Below are 21388 nucleotides of genomic sequence, written 5' to 3'. Positions count from 1 at the left end.
TTCTCTGACCCTTTATTAAGTTTTCTATAGGCTTTTAAAAGAACAGACATGAAATGGGTCTCACTCTTGCAATACATGGTATTAAGGTATCCTCCAGTATAAACTCTCATGTCTGACACAGTTTCAAAATTTATAACACCTTGAGAACAGTACCAGAAAGAGGGATATCAGCAATAAACAGGTTCCATTTTGAATCTGTACAGAATCTAGAGTCATGAACACAAGTTCTCTTGTTACTGCTCAAGATACCATAGCTATTTACTAACCATCAACTGCCTGTAGTGGAAATACTTCATTCATCCTTATTTTATCATGTGCTGTCATTTCTATTGTTTGACTCAGCCACATTTTGATTCTGATTTTCACAAATTGAGCAAAGTGAAACATGTGGAAACTTCATAAAGTTTTTGTTGAACTGAAATGCAGATGGAAGCAAGCAAACAACACCAGTATCAATACGTCAACAAATTACAGGTTGTTTCTTGAGACAATCCCACTGGGCTCCAATTCATTACCTTTACTCACGGTGAATAATTATACAGATTTAATTTCACAATAACAATAAACCTCATACAAAGTAGGATATTAAATGCCACTAATGAATGTAGACTCATGCCCACTGACAGAAACAGAAATGCAATCACTGCTCTATGTAAGATTTTCTGAAACAAGCCAAATACTAGTATTTAAAACATACAATCTCAGTTCATATGCTTGAACTTTTCTTGTAGATGTTTTCTAAATCTTACTTGCAATACTGGCTGTTCACCTCATTTGCTTTGTGAATTATGTATGCTGCTTTAATTCACTTAAAACTGTGAAATTGTTGTGTGATGATGAAGTAAAAGGAACCATACATGTGAGCATAATATTTACAATAGATTCTCCACATCTGTCTTTTATTGACAGAGTAACAGGTGTCATTTCAAATGCAAAGTCTCCGAGTTTTAGATGACTAAATTAAGACATCCTTGGCTTTGATTCATTGCATCAACAATAATCAATAATAATATCATCAGTTTGCAACATTTTATAACAGAAGGGTTATTAAGGTAATTACTTTTTTTTTTTTAAATGGTAAGTTCTTATGAGAGTTGTGCCCAAACAAGGATAAGCAGGACAAGTTGATTGACAATAGTCAGTGTGTCACTAAGGGCAAATTGCACTTGACAAGTGTGATGCCCTTCTCTGATGGGCTGACTAACTTCATGGATGAGAGGAGAGCAGTGACCATTCTTTACTTTAACTTTAGCCAGGTCTGTGACACAGGTGATACTTGGTGATGTATAAATACGATACTCCAAATAAGCTTTGTTGGTCCACATGGGAAGGTTGCAAACATAGAGAGACTCGGATCTCTACATTCTCTCTGCTCTGCAAAGAAATACAAGAAGTAAAATTACATGGTTTGAACAGTAACTAGGAAAATCAATACATTTGGCTTGCAGTAGCAAACATTAAATTCATTTCTCAGGTGATTCAACAGCAAATTTCCCTTAAAAATGACAGAGTCCATGAGTGAAACAATAAATTTATTAAAACCACTTAGACTAGACAGCAAAGTTTTGCGATTAAGCTTTTTCCAAGCCAGTATGCCCCTGATCCAACAAAAAAAAAATCAAGGTCCCAAATTTGGGACTCTCTCTATCCTATCCCCCAAAAAACATCTTTTTTTTTTTTTTTCTCCAGGTCTGAGTATTGCTTTCTCTGTATTAATCTTTTTTTTCTTTTTTTTCCTTTCCTTTAAAAACTATGATATGCTGAAGTTATAAGCTGGTGCTGCTATGTCTAAAGTCTACAGTTTTTGGACATGGTCCAGTTAACGCCAGTGTAACTAAAGAATTTGGCTTTTTTATGGTGATAGATTTTTGTTTACAGTTCAAAAACAAAAATATCATTTGATTTGCAGGGTTTGAGAAAATGATTTATGTAGCATTTTCTGACTACTGTAATCAAAATTGAAGAACTTGTATTTTACTCTGTGCACAGTGATCTAAGATTGCATATTTAAGTCTAACATAACATATAATAGAATATTGGACAATCAATCAAGAAATTGAGACACTGATTACTAAATTATACAAAATGTGAAAGATTCATGACTGAACTGCTGAGGTTGGATTTCCTGGGTACTGTAAATATCAGAGAATTCAGCCTACTTTGATGCAAGTTCATAAATTCAGTTTACAAACATGGAGTCATGCAGAAAAGAGAAATATAAACACTATGAGTAAAACATTTCTCTCCTAAGAAACATGATTTTCCCATTTAATATTTTAACCAAGAATGCATTCCAAGACACAAAGGAATGTAGCACACAAATGAAACTAAGTATATGTTAATAGAAGACATTTTCCATTTGCACCAGGAAATTAAGAAATATTTGTCTCCAAGTTACGAGCACTGAACATCAGCTTTGCGTTATGAGACAAGACAGGGAAATCAGAAGCCAAATCATATCTGATACCCATTTCTTAAAAGTTGTGATTCAAAGCAATCCTGACTAGCAGACCTGACCAGTCTCTAATTAATTTACCGACATTGCTGATAGCTATTGTTTTTCATTGACTGAAACATTAAAAATAGTTCTTTATGTAGTAAAAAAACGGGGAATATTGCACTATTTCAGGACGTAATAATGTGACTTCAGTGTAAGGGGAAAGGCCTAGAATACAAGGGAGTTGAGGGTTTGCCAAAACTGAGCAGTGGTGCCAGAACACCATTGTCACTAGGACACTGATTCCTCATTTTTCCTACCTTTTCCCTTCTTCCTCCGGAAGTTTATTTTGTGAGGCAAGTCCTATTGCTTCCAATGTGCTGCCACAGGGAGGCTCGGCACTGAAGCAGAACCTCTACATGCTTCTGTAATGCAAAGAATAATTGAAGGTTACTGACACTTTCAAGTACAGCGGAACTACACAAAAGTTGTACGAATCTGTGCTGTAAGTTCTGTCATGGGTCTGAGTGGGCTTTAGGGGCTGGCATTAAGATTCAATGGGTCATCACATTGACTTGTCTACAAATGTCTTGCAGAAAACTGTGAGAATGGGTATCCCCCTTCTTCTACTCCCATTTGCTCATGAGCAATCATTTTGTAATAGAAAATTATTAATTACTTCAGTAATACTCTTTCAGTTAATTCCTTCTTTGGTGCGTTAACCACAGATTCTTTAATTACAAAACATAAGAAAAATATTAAATGGGATGCATAAGAGAATTGTCCCTTTAAATGCTAGTTTGCCTTATATATTAGATGTACCTTAAGGTAATTTTCTTCAGTGATTTTGTGCTTGATCTGTTTTGTCAATAACAACTTTCAACAACTGAAGTGGAGACTGAGGCTTTCAGCAGCAGACAGCCATATGGTACTATCATTTTTTTAAGCAGAACTCTGCACTGACCTAAGTAAGCTGCTGTGTGTAAAACTTTGATGTACTTTGTATGCTGTATGAGTTGAATACATTTTCCAGCACATTATCATTGGTTCTCAGCACAAATCAATAAGGACACCATGAGAACATCTTATAAAATAATATATTTATTTGTATAAAAATATTTTTCATTTTCAAATTACTTATGTATGATACTTGAATTGACTAAGTTGTAGCAGGAAGGATACACCACCACTAATAAAACTGCAACATGCTTTTAATGACAAAATTTTAATATCTTTACAAAAAATAATTAGATATTGCAGTTTGTTTACTGCACTCTCTGCTGCCAAATGTTGACTTTTTCAGAAACCACACAAATACTAACATATTACTTTTGCTGGTTTATTTTGAAAATATTTAGTCATTTCTAATGTCATTTCTCTGAGTGTAATAGACCCTGCAGCTGTTTCCTCTTAAGTTAAATACCAAATATTTACATTCCTTGATTCTCTCAAACCTATATGCTCACACACTCATATACAAAATTAGTTTCAAGGTATACACAGCAGAAAAATATGAAACTTGTTCAATCAAGGCTACCTGCAAGCATTTGATAGGAGCACCTGTGTGGTCATTGTGATTACAAAGCAAGATTCAGAAGATCTTTCAGGTTGACTGCTCTTCCAGAGCTATCATATCCTTACTGTGTTGTATTCCTAACAGAAGACTGCCCTTCAGCTATGACAAAAGCTAGTACTGAATGTCACACAAAAATATGAGCATGGTTTCTGCAGTATATTTGACATACATTCAAGCAAAGCCATGCTACAGTGTCAACTCTCTTCTGTAAAAAGAAATAAAAACTGAGCCAATGAATTCTTTCACCAGGATATGCAAATCATTGCAGAAAATTTCTGGATTACTAATTAGAAGAGACAGCTTTACTTTTTCCTTTGAGGTGTGTTGTAACACTATATCATTCTGCTTTTTCAACATAATTCTTACACATGCGAAGTTAACCAGTACTATTCTCTTTCCCACTAATGAATATAGTCATGTTCGTCAGGTATGGTGTGTAACAAGTCATTTTCTTCTGTGCAGCTTGATAGGAGCAACATTATAATCAGCTACATAAACATACAATTACACTCTATTATCTGCAATTGTGTTGTAGGAACATTCTCACATCTCTGTGTTAAGATGACTAAATATCAGTTTTAAACTACAGTGAACAAAGAAAAAAAAAAAACTTCTTTAAGCATAACCTGATTTCTACTTTAAACTAAAACTTTTTTTTATTGACCAGAAAAGAAAACCACATGTTTTTAGGGGTGCTTTTATTTTAGCTTTCAATTCTAATTAAAGTCTTGTGTTTAGATAAAGTAAATAAACATATCAACCTATATTCTGAATCTTGCAATAGATGCTGAGAAAATATAAGGGCCTTTCATTGACTAAAGGTGAAAGATGGTGATGGTATGCTTGAGATATAAAACAAAACCTACAAGACATAAGAAGAAGAGGGGGAGAAATCAATGTTTTCACAAATCCTGTATCCTAAAAATCACCTAGCTCAATTAACTTTTAACTCACCTCAAATATTTTAATCTGGAAGGAAAATAAAGTTAGAGGATTTTACATGAAGTGTACTGGAATAAATATGTGTGGTATTTGAAAGGCAACAGCACCTATCTTGAAAATAAAGGTACAGACTGCAGATTTAACAATGTGAGTCTAAAACATTTCTAGACAATGACTGACTGTGAGATTCATACTTTTCAAATTATTAAGTATTTAAATACAAACACTGACATTTCATTCTTTGATAAAATCTCTAAGAATAATGACTGATATAGAAATTATTGTACAAAAATGCCATGTCAGTTCTTCAAAAAAAGGAAAGCATTAAACCCAACTTCTTTTCTAAATAAACAAGAACACTGTATACAGTTAAAGGATGTACGGTGAAGTTAATGTTGTTAATAATACCTTGGTAAGATTCACTATTTATTTATCAAAGCTGTGGAAGAAAAATCTCAGATAAACCATTACAGCAAAAAAGCCTATTTATCAGGGGTCCAAAGAAAGACCAACTTTTTCAATCACATCCAACTTCCATGTCTGAAAAACATTTAAGATTACCTTTGTAACTATACACTCCTCCCTACTGACAGCTCTCATCTACATGGTCTGCTAAAGGTACAACCATTGAAGCATGTGGTAGAAAAGATTTACATAAATCTCATAGAAAGAATGGCAAGTAAAAAAAATGCTCTAGCAGGTCTATATTTGATCCATAGCCAGACCCTAAGAAAACCTCTTCAAGAGTATGAACATTTGTATCTTCCTATTTCTTTGTCACTTTTTTCTGCAACAGAAGAGACAGTACCTTTTTCCAGAGGCAGTCTGCTGCAATAGAAAGAGTAGACGCCCGTCTACAAGAAAGGCCGGAAGGAGGATCCTGGGAACTACAGGCCTGTCAGCCTGACCTCTGTACCAGGGAAGATTATGGAGCGGTTGGTCTTGAGAGTGCTCACAGGGCATCTGCAGGACAACCAAAGGATCAGGCCCAGCCAGCATGGGTTCATGAAAGGCAGGTCCTGCTTGACCAACCTGATCTCCTTCTATGACCAGGTGACCCGCCTAGTGGATGAGGGAAAGGCTGTGGACGTTGTCTACCTGGACTTTAGTAAAGCCTTTGACAGCGTCTCCCACAGCATTCTCCTGGAGAAACTGGCGGCTCGTGGCTTAGACAGGTTTACTCTTCGCTGGGTGAGGAACTGGCTGGATGGCCGAGCCCAGAGAGTTGTGGTGAATGGCGTTAAATCCGGCTGGCGGCCGGGCACAAGCGGTGTTCCCCAGGGCTCAGTTCTGGGGCCGGTCTAATTCAATATCTTTATTGATGATCTGGATGAGGGAATTGAGTGCTCCCTCAGTAAGTTTGCAGATGACACCAAGTTGAGTGGGAGTGTTGATCTGCTGGAGGGTAGGAGGGCTCTGCAGAGGGATCTGGACAGGCTGGATCGATGGGCAGAGGCCAACTGTATGAGGTTTAATAAGGCCAAGTGCAGGGTCCTGCACTTTGGCCACAACAACCCCATGCAATGCTACAGGCTTGGGGAGGAGTGGCTGGAGAGCAGCCCGGCGGAAAGGGACCTGGGGGTGCTGGTTGACAGCCGGCTGAATATGAGCCGGCAGTGTGCCCAGGTGGCCAAGAAGGCCAACAGCGTCCTGGCCTGTATCAGGAATAGTGTGGCCAGCAGGAGTAGGGAAGTGATTGTGCCCCTGTACTCGGCACTGGTGAGGCCGCACCTTGAATCCTGTGTTCAGTTTTGGGCCCCTCACTACAAGAAGGATGTTGAGGTGCTGGAGCGTGTCCAGAGAAGGGCAATGAAGCTGGTGAGGGGTCTGGAGCACAAGTCTTATGAGGAGCGGCTGAGGGAACTGGGGTTGTTTAGTCTGGAGAAGAGGAGGCTGAGAGGAGACCTTATCGCTCTCTACAACTACCTGAAAGGGGGTTGTGGCGACGAGGGTGTTGGTCTCTTCTCCCAAGTAACTAGTGATAGGACAAGAGGAAATGGCCTCAAGTTGTGCCAGGGGAGGTTTAGATTGGATATTAGGAAAAATTTCTTCACTGAGAGGGTGGTCAGGCATTGGAACAGGCTGCCCAGGGAGGTGGTGGAGTCGCCATCTCTGGAAGTGTTCAAAAAACGTGTGGATGTGGCGCTTCAGGACATGGTTTAGGGGACATGGTGGTGCTGGATTAATGGTTGGACTTGATGATCTTAAAGGTCCTTTCCAACCTAGTGATTCTGTGATTCTGTGATTCTGTAATATAAGCAATTCTCAAATGACAGTCATATTCTGTTCCCTGTATATGTGAACTGTGTTTTTATTTATGTGTCTTCAAACATAATTTGGAACCATCCCAAATGGTTTTTAATACATATCTACATAAACAATGGTTAGAACTGTGAAAATAACAAAGCCAAAAATAGATTTCACCTAAACCAACTCTCTGAAGTTTAGGAATCCATTTGAAACTAGGCATCCAGAAGGCCTTTTTATGGCCAAGAAAAGTATTTCTCAAAGACATTGTGACATATCCCTCATTTGATGTCCCAGGTAAGTAGAAAAATTCTCTGTCAGAAGTTGCCATTCCTTCACCACTAAGTGAGGACTTAGGCATTTTAATAATTAATGCCTAAATTTTAGAATATTTGTCAAAAGTTTAGTTGGCTACAATTAGGTGAGATGAATTGTAAGCTTAGAAGGTGGTGTCAGAGGGTTGATGTCTTTTTAATAAATACAAAGAAAAAATTTGGTCCTAAATTAATCTTCTCTCTGCTTCAGAACAGAGTCTATCTTTGGAATACTCGCATTTCACCTGGGTTGTTTTGTTGTTTTTTTTTTAATACAGTGTATTTTTACAGACAAGGTATACCTAAAATTCTGCATGTGACCCCAAAACTACTAAATCTTCCACAGCTTTGCATTGCAGAATAGTGTCTGTTAAGGTATTAACTTACTTGAAGAGAGTGATCCTGGTAAATTTTTGTGAACTTAAAATTAGAAAATTACATTCTAGCATAGCATAATCCTACTAAAAATTAAACATTACATATGTTCAGTTCTTTTGGGCCCACAGAATAAAGTTCACGTTGAAGTACAACACTAGAAGATGAAGATGGTGCTATCACATATGACAACTGCTGTCAATGGCATGGCACTACATTGCTTTACAAGCTTTTTCCCCCATTGGTTTCTTTCTCCGTGAACACAAGGCACTGATCAACCAGCTTAAACTCACTAATTTCAGATTCTTTCAGGTCCATAGCAAACATCAAGATGTGTCAACATCTCACAGCATCGAATGGCACCAACAGTGCAATATACTTTCAGAACAGAAAGTTTAGATTTGTCTTGCCTTTCTGTTTCTTGAACTGGGAACATTTTAGGTATCGTAAGACATATTGTACTGGAATTTGTGTAATGTTTGACTTGATATTTTACTTAAATACAAGTGACACAAAAGGCCATGGTATAGTTGTTTATGTAATAGTAATTACATATATTTAAACTTTTTTCTCATGAACCATGTTCTTCATTGGGGGTTGAACTAGATGACCTTAATAGGTCCCTTCTAACCCAAAGATTCTATGACTCTCTGAAATTTTTTGCATAAAAGGACTGGCATCTGCTCCTACTTTCCTCCTGCAGTATACATAGTTGCATGGCAACCAAGACATTACTCTCCCTCACTATGTTTCTCATTCTATTTAAAAATGATGTCATGCCAAAAATCGACTGAAACATTAGCCTGCTGTCACATACATTACATAATTGTTGAGAAAGAATGCTGTCTTGTTCCTATTGTATTAAGTTGTATTAACTATTAACTTCACTGCTATGCAACTAAGCACACAGTCACAACAGATAACACATGAACTCTAGAAACTTCTTAATTTTAAGATGTCCTTCCTACTAGGAGCAGCGAGACTACTAGTCTAAATTTTAGACTAATCAAAGAATATTAATTCTGTCTACTTTTGCAGAAACAAAGGATTAACAAACCCTTACATTTAGTGCCACGGAAAATATTTTCCTCCACATCTGAAAGCACAGTACAGTGCAACTAGTTAATAGATCACGGTCAGTCTATCAGCTGAGTAGCATGTAGTCAAAATAGATTTCTGTTCTTTAAATAAGAAGCTATTCGCTGTACTCCGTCACGTATCGGAGAACACAACTTCTTAGCCCATCTGAGTCAAGTTGTAACATGTTACGCCATTCTGCAGACTGTGAAACTTTACTTGTTCATAGTACTTTTCCTCAGTAAAGAAGTCCTAAGTAGGCAGTGTCATGGTGAGAATGGATGAATAATTAATCAAAACAGTGGAAAGATTGGACAGGAGAAATTTATTTATTTTCTTAGTGGAGGGAGATATCAGTAGCATATCACAGAGATCTCTGAGGGAACCTGTGCAATTCAACATATTCTCAAAAGGGGGGAATAATAAAGTGACAAGATATATTGATGCTAAGCTAGTAAAGGTAAATCGGGACGAAGAGAACTACAGAAATTCTTTCTAACACTGGCAGATTAAATTCCTTGTAAATAAATGTAAAATGCTGTATGTTAGATGGGGGAAATCAATGCTAATGTTACATATGAAACAGCGGGCTCTCGACTGACTTAGAGCTCAGATGAAAACTTGGAACTATAATAGATAGATAAAAAATGTTGGCTTACTACTCAGCAGATGTCAAAAATAATCAATTTAAAGCTAGAAACTATTGAGAAAAAAAAGGGAACAAGGGGATTTATGCCACACTATGAATCCATGGTTCAGCAGCATCCTGATTGCAGTGTGCAGTTCTGGGTACTGATCCCTTCCATCTGAAACAGAATTCAAAGGAATCTCTGAAGATGTACAGAGAAAGGATGACAAGAGTGAATTGAAATGGTTTCTGTGCACTGAACAGTGAAAATGGAGGAACAGATGACTAAAGGAGATATGAAAGAGGCTTTCATGGTCATGAGGGACAGTGAAAAAAGTAGAAATCCATTTTTCTCTGTCTCTTCCCAAAAAAAAAGAATTAGGTGATGTCAGATGAAACCAGAGGACGACAGTTACAAAAGTCTTCACATGATGGATAAGTAATCTGGAAGACAGCCAAAGGGGACTGAAGACAATAAATGCTTGTAAGGGTTGCAAAACTAAGTCCATTTTTCCTCCAAGGATTTGTCCACTGAGGGCTACTAAACACAAGTATGCATACTCTGGTACGTATCATACATGCTTACTCTGTTCCTATATTCTTGCCTAGATGTGCTTTTGGCACACTTACTGTCATAGGCAAAACAGACTCAACTTGGGGAAAATTAATTTAATTTATTGCCAATTAAAAATAAAGTTTATGGTGAGAAGCAAAGAGAAAAACTGAGACATCTTCCCAGGCTCAACTTCACCGCTTCACTCCAGACTCCTCTACCTCCTCCCCCTGGAGCAGTGCAGGGGGATGAGGAGTGAGGGGCTGCAGTCAGTCCATGAGAGCTGCTCTCTGCTGCTCCTTCCTCCTCACAATTTTCCCTGCTCCAGTGTCGGTCCTCTCCATGGGCTACGGTGCTTCAGGAAAAGACTGGTCCAGCATGGGTCCCCCATGAGCCACAGTTCTTTCAAATCTTTCAAATATTTCAAGCATCAAGCTGGATAGGACTATGCATTCTTCTTGAACAAGTGATTATATAAATTCCAAATCCACCATTCTCCTTTCTGTGAAGACAACTGCTTAGGCAGCCAACCTAACTAGTAAGACTACCCTAAAGCATTCAGAAAATACTTCAACCAGACCCTAGAATAGAAGTCAGAAAAATTCTGAAAGTTTTTCTTACAAAGACATAAAAGATGAGATTTTTATTTTTCCCCTCAATTATGGGTTCTGAGATGGTTACAGCTTTCCTTTTTTTCATATTACTGAAAACCTAAGTCTCTTGTAACTATACATAGAAATGGTTAGAAACTCAATTTAAAAGACTGATGTCCTGGTTTCAGCCAGGATAGAGCTGGTTTTCTTCACAGAAGCTAGTGTGAGGCTGTGTTTTGGATTTGGGATGAGAAAATGTTGATAACGGGCTGATATTTTGAGCTGTTGCTAAGTAGTCAAGGACAGTCCAGCTTCTCATGCTGGGCTGCCAGTGAGCAGGCTGGGGGTGCCTGGGGAGCTGGGAGGGGACACAGCCAGGACAGCTGACCCAGGCTGGCCAAAGGGATATTCCCTACCATATGACGTCATGCCCAGTACATAAACTGGAGTTGGCTGGGGGGCGGGAATCGCTGCTCGGGGATGGGCTATCAATTGCCGGGTGGTGAGCAATTGCTGCACTGGGCATCACTTGTGCTTGCACATTCCTTTGTCAGTATTATTATTGTTGTTATCACTGTTATTTGCTTCTCTCTTGCTGTCATGATAACTGATAACTGTTTTTATCTCAACCCATGAGTTTTTTCCCAATTCTCTCCCCCATCCCACTAGGGGAGAGGAGTGAGCAAGCAGCTGCGTGGTGCTTAGTTGCTGGCTGGGGCGAAACCATGACAACAGAAAATGCTATAAGACTTAATTGTAATACTGAAATAACATTACTATAAATATTGCCAATTTCAGGATGAAAGGCCTTAAATCTCTTCATTTTTATTGTGGCTTTCTTAGAACAATAGGGATAAAATCAGAAACACTTTCTAATCTTTAGTTAGAAGTGAAGAAATGCCTGTGTGAACAGACAACCCACTAATATTAAATATGTAGCATTTTAAAAATCTTGACTCAGTTCATAGTACAAATACAAACTGAAAGGCCCATAGAGGTTTTCAGACACTTGCAGTAGTATTCTCCAGAGTACATTCTCATTAACACTACAGAAATAGAATGAAGGGGGGGAACAAAAACATAATTACTAAAAAGTGTGTCTTGGCATAGACATGATTGTTTCAGCAGATTGGCAGGGCAGCTACAGTCCCAAGTACTACAGATATAATTTCAAGGTTGTTAGGTGAGAGTTACCTGTTCTTCCCCATTGACCTTTATGTGCGCACAGTGACATTCACAAGCAATGCCCTGGGCCGCCTCTTCACCTTCTCAATTCCTATGCACCATGCATGAAATGTGTGGAGAAGAAGGAAGGGAGAAACACAGCTAACACATTATAATGTTTTCTCCTTTGTAACCCCACAGAGTCTTCCATAACCATGGACCTTACTGGTGTTGTGCACAACGTCTGTGCTTGATCCTATACTTTTAGTAAAATTGGCTTAGGTACGAGATGAATGTTTCCATGCCGAACTATTCTACCCGTCTTTTAAATACACATGGATTAATCTCATCGGTTGCTCATCTGGGATTTGATTGAACACCCACACATTTTTCCATCAGCTGGATGAGGAATCCGTTGACTGGGTTCTGACCTGACGCAAATCTGTTTGTTCGCTTATCTGCAGTTGATTAATTTCATTATTGATTGCTGCAGCTTGTTTACCACAGCTACAATGTCACAGGTTAATTCTACTTGCTGTGGTCTTGACACCATATCTCCTAAATTATTGACTTTTCTGAATGCTACTTTTTCATTTTGTTTATTCACAGTAATAAATCTTCAACTTTGTTTACAAATAAACAACACAGCACTGCTTAAGTGACTTAGATGTTACTTCCAGGGAAAAACATGCAACTGCATCAATTCTTTACCCCAAAGTAATGTTGCTTTCTAGCAGCCTTAGTACCCCATTTACTTCAAAGTAAGTTTATAGTCTGCTTTATGAACAACAGTCGATTTTTCTGATACTTCCAGGACTGTTCTGATAGAAAAGCCTAGTTAACTTCTCCAAAGTTCTCAAAATGACCTCAACCTGATCAATAACTTCTGTTTTATCTGAGTATTTCCTGAGATTCATGAGGATCCCATGGTTGGAATCTATCTGCTCTATATGTGTCCTGCCATAAATCTTCTTACACTCAAGACCCACATTATGAGGACAAGCAAACATACCTCTTGGAGGTGATATCACTGCGCTAAAATAATCCTGCACTAAACAAAGTTGGATTCTGCACTTCTGTAAATTGTTATTTTTGTTTCAATTAAAATCCTTACAAGTGAGAAAAAAGAAGCATCAACATTTGCATGAGCAAAATGATAATGCAAATAAATTCAGAGGACTGTGGGAACCTCCACCTGCATCATTAAATATCGTCATTCAACAGTGGAACAACACTGTTCCATATTTGATCACCCAGTGCTTAATGAAAAGAGTATAGATTTTTCTTAGACCACAAAATAACTAGTCCTTATTTTAAGTTTTTTTCTTGAAGCAATAAATATTGGAATTCAAATAGGTACTTAGCATGTTTGACAGTTCTATTGTGAATATAATAAATTACTATAGCCTTTTGATTCCAGTACAGCTCAGTTGAAATTTTTCAAAAATTTTGTTGCTGTCCTGAAGGGAAACTAAGCTTCTTATTGTACTTGTAATACTATACACAAGAATGATGTCTTTATGTCCAGAACATCATTGCATTTAAATGCCATTCTAATTTCTTTACATTCATAAAAATCAGGTCTCTCCATATAACTTAAGAAGAAAGTTACATAAAGACTTCCCCTGACTTACATTGTCATGTCATATTGGCCTGAGTCACCACAACGAGCAGTTAAACAACCTCTGTTGACAGTCCATAATGTATATGTACAAATGCCTACTATCAGAAAAAAACATATTAATGTAGAGTTTCATTGGACACAGTAACAAACTGCAACGTTGCAAAAATTTACATCTGAAATATTTTACCTAACACATTGATTTGTCAAACTGTCAGGAGAAGTCTCTGCTGGAGATGTATTTAAAGTCATATTGAAAAGCAATTTAAAGCAGATAATGGCTTTTTAAAAGTTTGGGAAATTAAGTGGGACTTTTTTTATTAAGCATTTACATACTAGTAAAAGATTTTACATGCAATTCAAACAAAAGTACAGCATTCACCTTAAACTTTTAGGCCATCTGCTTGACCTAAAAAAGTCAAAGATCAGAAAAATTAGAAGACTCACAGAAAGCATACAGTATGGTCATTTAAGAATGAAGTAAGATTTATTTGAGCTAGTCAACTGCTTCTCAGAGGTCTCCCAGCAGTCAGACACAAGGGCCCACAGCTGGGCTGGATCACAGATGGCCTGGAGCATGAGCAGTCAAACTGAGGGCCCTAAAGGGTGCCTTTGGGGTCCCAATCAGGGATGAGCAAATACAGGTTGAATAAAGAGTTTCTATTCACAGCCTCTTTATGCTGAGAAAGGCAGTTTTCTCTTTTGCAACAGCTTTTTCCCCAGTTTTCCTATTAGAAATGCTGGGTATGAAAACAATCTCTTTCAGAAAGCATGGAATTTTTGAAGATGAACTGGAAAGAATTAAGGACAGCAGTTCAGTATATGGAATTGTGGAACTATTTTTTTAAGGATTTATATGATTGTTTAAAAATCTGATTATACTTACAGAGGGACTGAGAAGAAATGAGTTGATGATGGCTGTAAAGAGAATGACCAGTATGAGAGGAAAAAAAGAAAACCTATATTACTGTGTGAGTGATATGAGGTAAAAAATTAAAAAAAGTCATTGATTTTCTTTGAGAAGTATTCTTAAAGAAATTACATCATACCTTTCAACAAGCTACCATGTCTTCTGGTTTAGAGGTACGGTGGATTGAGCTTGGCTAGATGACAGGTGCCCACCAAAGCCGCTCTATCACTCCCCCTACTCAGCTGGACAGGAGAGAGAAAAATACAATGAGAAGCTTGTGGGTCGAGATACGGACAGGGGGAGATCAGTCAGCAGTTACTGTCACAGGCAAAACAGACTCAACTTGGGGAAATTAGTTTAATTTACTGCCAAACAAAATCAGAGTAGGAAAGTGAGAAATAAGACCAAATCTTAAAACACCTTCCATCCCTTCTTCCCCAGCTCAGGTTTACTCCTGCCCTGGAACAGCACAGGGGGGACGGGGAATGGGGGTTGCGATCAGCTCATCACACATTGTTTTCTACCACTCCTTCCTCCTCAGGGGGAGGCTCCTCACACTCTGCCCTGCTCCAGCCTGGGGTCCCTCCCACGGCAGACAGTCCTCCATGAACTTCTCCAACGTGGGTCCTTCCCAGGGGCTGCAGTTCTTCACGAGCTGCTCCAGCCTGGGTCCCCCCACGGGTGCCGTCCTTCAGGAACAGACGGCTCCAGCCTGGGTCCCCCGTGGGGTCACAAGTCCTGCCCGCATCCCTGCTCCAGCCGGGGCTCCTCTCCCCACGGGGCCACAGGCCCTGCCAGGAGCCGGCTCCAGCGCGGGCTGCCCATGGGGTCACGGCCTCCTTCGGGCATCCCCCTGCTGCGACGTGGGGCCCTCCCCGGGTGCGGGTGGAGATCTGCTCCAGTGTGGACCCCCATGGGCTGCAGGAAACAGCCTCCCTTACCATGGTCATCACCATGGGCTGCAGGGGAATATCTGCTCCGGCGCCTGGAGCACCTCCTCGCCCTCCTTCTTCACTGACCTGGATGTCTGCAGGGCTGTTTCCCTCACATGTTCTTACTCCTCTCTCTGTCTGCAAATGCCGCACAGTTTTTTTTTCCCTTCTTAAACATGTTATCCCAGAGGTGCTACCACTGTCGCTGATGGGCTCGGCTTTGGTCAGCAGCAGGTCTGTCTTGGAGCTGTCTGGAACAGGCTCTATCGGACACAGGGGAAGCTTCTAGCAGCTTCTTGCAGAAGGCACGCCTGCAACCCCCACCACTACCAAAACCTTGCCACACAAACCCAATACAAGAGGCAGAACAGAAAGTTGTATTTATACGGCAATTCAGCAAGCACTATTCAGTCCATTGGCAGACCAGATAAAGTAGGATGACAGTTCTCCTTCAAGCTGTTATTTTACCTGTCTCATTACAAATCAATCCAGATGATCTCAGATGAATAATCTCCATAAATGTTTGTTTGACTGCATTTGTGTACCCAGATGGGAGGGTACCTTCACTGATTTTACAAACATTCGTACTTTGTATCAGAAGTATTTTTCCAAAGGCATATTTTCTCTCTAGAAAGGTCATTCACTTGGCTGCACAAAAGTTACAAACTTCAGTTTTACTGTGTTAGTCCAGCACCAGGGTGGTTTCCTTAGGTACTCCAAGGAAGCAGTATATAATATTTAAAAAAAAAAATATATATGCTGTTCTAATATTTTGCATCCTTTCATGACCCCATTTGTCCAAAACATTTAGTTAAGACATGTTCATATCACCTGCTTGCCAGAGCTCTCATTTCATTCAGTTTAAGAAGAGACTTCAAATTTTGTTTTCCCTTTTTTAGAGCTCAAAACTTGCTACGAACTCTTATCTTCTCAAATGCCTTGAAATCCATTTAACAGTGCATCTGAACCTCTCGGCAGATTTCAGAAAGCAATTTTAGGTATTGGAATGAGAAAGTTAATAGTGTGGAGGGGTGGGGAACATTGTACCCATAAAACTATGAATCTTCTGCAGGGATTTAAATTGCTATATATTATTCTTCCCTAGACAAAATTTTGTCCTTAGAGGATCAGAATAAAAAACAAATGCAGGAAGATGGGGACAGAGAGCAGAATAAACTCCCCATAATCCAGGAGGAAGTAGTTAATGACCTGCTATGCCGGCTGGACACTCACAAGTCTGTGGGCATCTACCCGAGAGTACTGAGCAAGCCGGCAGAGGAGCTTGTCAAGCCACTCTCCATCATTTATCAGCAGTCCTGGTTAACAGGGGAAGTTCCAGATGACTGGAGGCTTTTCAGTGTGAAGCCCATGTACAAGAAGGGCCAGAAGGAGGATCCGGAGAACTACAAACCTGTCAGCTTGACCTCAGTACTGGGAAGATTATGGAGAGGTTCATCTTATGGGTGCTCACAGGACATGTGGAGGACAAGCAAGGGATCAGGCCCAGCCAGCACAGGTTCATGAAAGGCAGGTCCTGCTTGACCAACCTGATCTCCTTCTATGACCAGGTGACCTGCCTAGTGGATGAGGGAAAGGCTGTGGATGTTGTCTGCCTGGACTTTAGTAAAGCCTTTGACACTGTCTCCCACATCATTCTCCTGGAGAAGCTGTCAGCTCATGGCTTAGACAGGTGTATTCTTTGCTAGTTAAAGAACTGGCTGGACAGCTGAGCTTAGAGAGTTGTGGTGAATGGAATTAAATCCAATTCGCAGCTGGTCACAAGCAGTGTTCCCCACGGCTCTGTTTTGGAGACAGTCTTGTTTAATATCTTTATTGATGATCTGGATGAGGGGATTGAGTGCTCCCTCAGTATGTTTAAAGATGATACCAAGTTGGGCACGAGTGTTGGTCTGGTTGAGGGTAGGAAGGCTCAGCAGCAGGATTTGGACAGACTGGATCAATGGGCCGAGGTCAACTGTATGAGGTTTAATAAGGCCATGTGCCGGGTCCTGCACTTGGGTCACAACAACCCCATGCAAAGCTACAGGCTTTGGGGTAGAGGGGCTGGAAAGCTGCCTGGCGGAAAAGCACCTGGGGGTGCTGGTTGACAGCCAGCTGAACATGAGCCGGCAGTGTGCCCAGGTGGCCAAGAAGGCCAACAGCGTCCTGGCCTGTATCAGGAATAGTGTGGCCAGCAGGAGTAGGGAAGTGATCGTGCCCCTGTACTTGGTACTGGTGAGGCCGCACCTTGAATATTGTGTTCAGTTTTGGGCCCCTCACTACAAGAAGGATGTTGAGGTGCTGGAGCGTGTCCAGAGAAGCCCTGGTGAGGGCTCTGGAGCACAAGTCTTATGAGGAGCAGCTGAGGAAACTGGGATTGTTTAGCCTGGGGAAGAGGAGGCTGAGGGGAGACCTTATAGCTCTCTACAACTACCTGAAAGGGGGTTGTGAATGAGGTGGGTGTTGGTCTTTTCTCCCAAGTGTTCTATGCTCTAATTCTGTGCTCCTAAAGTTCATTGACAGTAATTTTAATAATTTAAGCCAAAGTAGGGTAACACCTGGAACAGGGTTAGTTGTCAGGCTCCTGAGGGTCCTACCAATCCTTCCTGGCCCCATTCGGCCTGGCCTGGGACATCACCCTATCCATGGCCCAGGACCCCATTTGAGCTCAGCCCTAGTTACATAGATGATGCCTGAGATACCTGCGGGGGCACTGAGGGGGCCAGCAACTCACGGGGGTCTCTGTCAGGTGGGTGATGGCAGGACCTGGCAGCCAGGTCCTGTCACATCTCCCCAGCCAGGAGCAGGACAGCTGGGGGACATCAAGGCAGCTCCAGCCCCAGCATCAGGCAGCTCCCCAGGGACAGAGGCAGGCTGGGACAGAGATCCCCGCCTCGGCTGGGATCTGGGCCTGCAGGTGGGCCCGTCTCAGCAGGGTCCATGCCTGGGCAGGGCAGGGCTGTGGGGAGTTGGAGATCAGCCCTCCTGCAGCATGACTGGGGCATGGGCTGATGGGCCCGGGGGGCTGACGTGGGGTCCTGGGCCATGGGCAGGGTGGTGGGAGCCCTGGGGGCTGGACAGGGACAGTAAAGGGCTCCAGTGTCCTTGGAGTCATGACACATTTTCTAATGAGCTGAGAAAGATGCTTCTCCAGAAGAAATTCAGAACAGCAGCCCAGTTTAGAGCTTTGGAAATCCTCTCTGCAGCCACCTCCTCCCTCAAGGAGTGAAGAAGGTTGCTACAGAAATTACTGTCTAAATTATGAAGCAGTTAGGTGTTAAGCATAACACCTGCTAGTGTCTCCATGGATGACTTTCTACACATTTGCTCTATAGTTCAGTAAATGCAAATTTGTTATCACTAGTAGAAATCCCAAGGCTCTGTATTGCCCTGACAACTCAGGGATCAGGACCTGTCTGTCTGAAATACTTTGGCATGTGTTAGTGTTATTGTAACTGGACTAATAAAAGTTCTGGTTGTATTTTTATTACATTGTTAATATTTTAATTTCCTAAGACGAAATTGCTGTCTCCCCCTTTTCAGGCAAGTTCCAGTTTTGTCCATAAAAAGATTCAGAGTTTAACAATTGTAATTGTCTGTCTTTGGTAATTTCATTTTTAAATATAATATAAACACCCTACCGAATCTGAACATAAGTGAATGCAAAGACTGAGATCCAGTCAGCCTCACTGGTTACCTAAATGACATTCAACCTTTAGACACCTCACATGGTAGCTGTCTTAAAGTATGCCTAAATGCATGTATAGCTAAGATTGGTGTTTTTGTTAGGGATTAAAACAAAATTAAATTTCAGAGGTCTCCTGAATGCAATAAAATTAGCATTCACTGGAACTATATTTCCTGAACAATACTTAAGTTATTCAGTCAGCTAAAATACTGAAAAACTGATGTTTTTTTCAGGATCCATAATCTGTAGTTCAGTGCAAGAGTTTTACTGCAGTTCCTTTATATTCAAGGAATATAACCATAAATATTTCAGGAGTAAACAATTAAAATCTTCAGCACCTTCCTCCTCCACTTGATAATATACTTTCATAAGAAAGAAGCACCCAATTGGTCAGCCCTAGAGTGACATCTACTGTTCAGAAAAATAGGCAAGAGAAGGAAGAGTTACATCCACTCATCCTACTTTAACTAGGAAACAGGTGTGTGCTAATGATGAACTGATGTATGAATTTGGGATACAACAAAAGGAACGCATTTTACCACAAAGCATCCTGACAGCCAGGCAACAACAGGAATACTTCAGCTCACCTGTCAATTCAACTCTTCTGCCAGTAGTTTCCCATCACTCCTTTTTCCTAACAGTTCTAGAAAGTTTTAATCCTGGAATAGAAAAGGAACATCCATCAAGTGTAGCTGAGAAATAATCAGATCTGGGGAAAGAAGTCACCTGATGAAGCAATCTTTTTGGAGGATGGAGCACAGAAACTAATAACAAGGACAACTTGAGCAGGGATGCAAAAGCTTCAGTACAATACATTATAGGACAACAAAACTTCATATCTTCCATGTAGATAAAATTCCGTCATGTTATAGGTAATCGTGCAGTCTGCAATACTTGGTTCAATGGTAATAAACAGAACTGTGAATTTCAACACCAGACAACAAAGTTCTATTTTTTCTTCTAAAGGCATTATGCTACTTAGATGCTCTTTTACAATGGACAATGGTCCATATACACTGGAGGTGTTGCCAAGGTCAGAAAGGCCTACTACCTGTAGCAAAACCACCCCCATGAGGAAGAAAAGATGGGTTATGGTCGTAGGGGACTCCTTTCTGAGGGAAACTGAAGGTCCAATAAGCCAGACAGACCCTTCCCTTAGGGAAGTTTGCTTCCTCCCTGGAGCTTGGGTTAAGGACACCACTAGGAAAATTCCTAGCCTGGTGCAGCCCTTGGACTATTACCCACTACTGCTTTCCCATGTGCGTGGAGATGAAGCTGCAACCCATAGTGCAAGAGAGATCAAAAGAGACTTCGGGCTCTTCGGATGGTTAGTAAGGGAACCTGGAGCACAAATTATTTTTTCCTTCTTCCTTCCAGCTGTGGGCAGTGACATAGGAAGAAACAGATCAGCCCAGTCTATTAATACATGGCTCCATGACTGGTGCCACTGACACAATTCCAGGTTTCTGGATAATGGGATGGCCTACATGGCACCTGGCTTGCTGGCATCAGATGGGATTCACCTATCTCGAAGGGGAAGAGGGTCTTTGCTTGCAAGCTAGCAGGTCTTATTGACAGGGCTTTAAACTAGGCTTGAAGATGGAGGGGGATAATATCAATCTTGCCCATGACAAGCTGTGGGATGACATAAGTTGAGAGGGATGGGGTTCCTAGCGAGGCCCCTGAGCCTGTTGCACCAGAGAAAGACCTCAAAGGAACCAAAGGGTGTCCCTCTAAAAGGGTGACGTGGCCAACAGCCCAGCTGAAGTGCCTCTACACCAATGCACACAGCATGGACAACAGACAGGAGGAGTTTGAAGCCACCATGCTGCTAGAAAGCTATGACCTTGTCACCATTACTGTAACCTGGTGGGACAAATCCCATGACTGGAGTGCAGCTATCGATGGCTACAAGCTCTTCAGAAGGAACAGGTGAGGAAGGAAGGGCGGAGGCATTGCCCTCTACGTCAAGAAATGAATAGAGTGTGAAGACCTGTCTCTGAAGAATAGCCATGAGCAGGTTGAAAGCCTATGGGTAAGAATTAGAGACTGAGGCAACAAAGGGAACCTTGTGGCTGGTGGCTACTACAGGCCACCTGATCAAGGGGAGTCTACTGACGAAGCCTTCTTACTCCAGCTACAGGATGCATCCGTGCTTGCAGGCTCTCATCCTGCTGGGGGACTTCAACCACCCTGACATCTGCTGGAAAAGTAGCATGGCGAATTGTAGGCAATCCAGGAGACTCCTGGAATGCATGGAGGAGAACTTCCTGTGCCAGCTAATAGACAGCTCTACCAGAGGGGATGCCATACTGGGCCTGTTGGTCACCA

Source organism: Phaethon aethereus, assembly GCF_964289735.1.
Source record: "Phaethon aethereus genome assembly, chromosome: 2".
Lineage (NCBI taxonomy): Eukaryota > Metazoa > Chordata > Aves > Phaethontiformes > Phaethontidae > Phaethon > Phaethon aethereus.
This window is presented reverse-complemented; position numbering follows the sequence as displayed.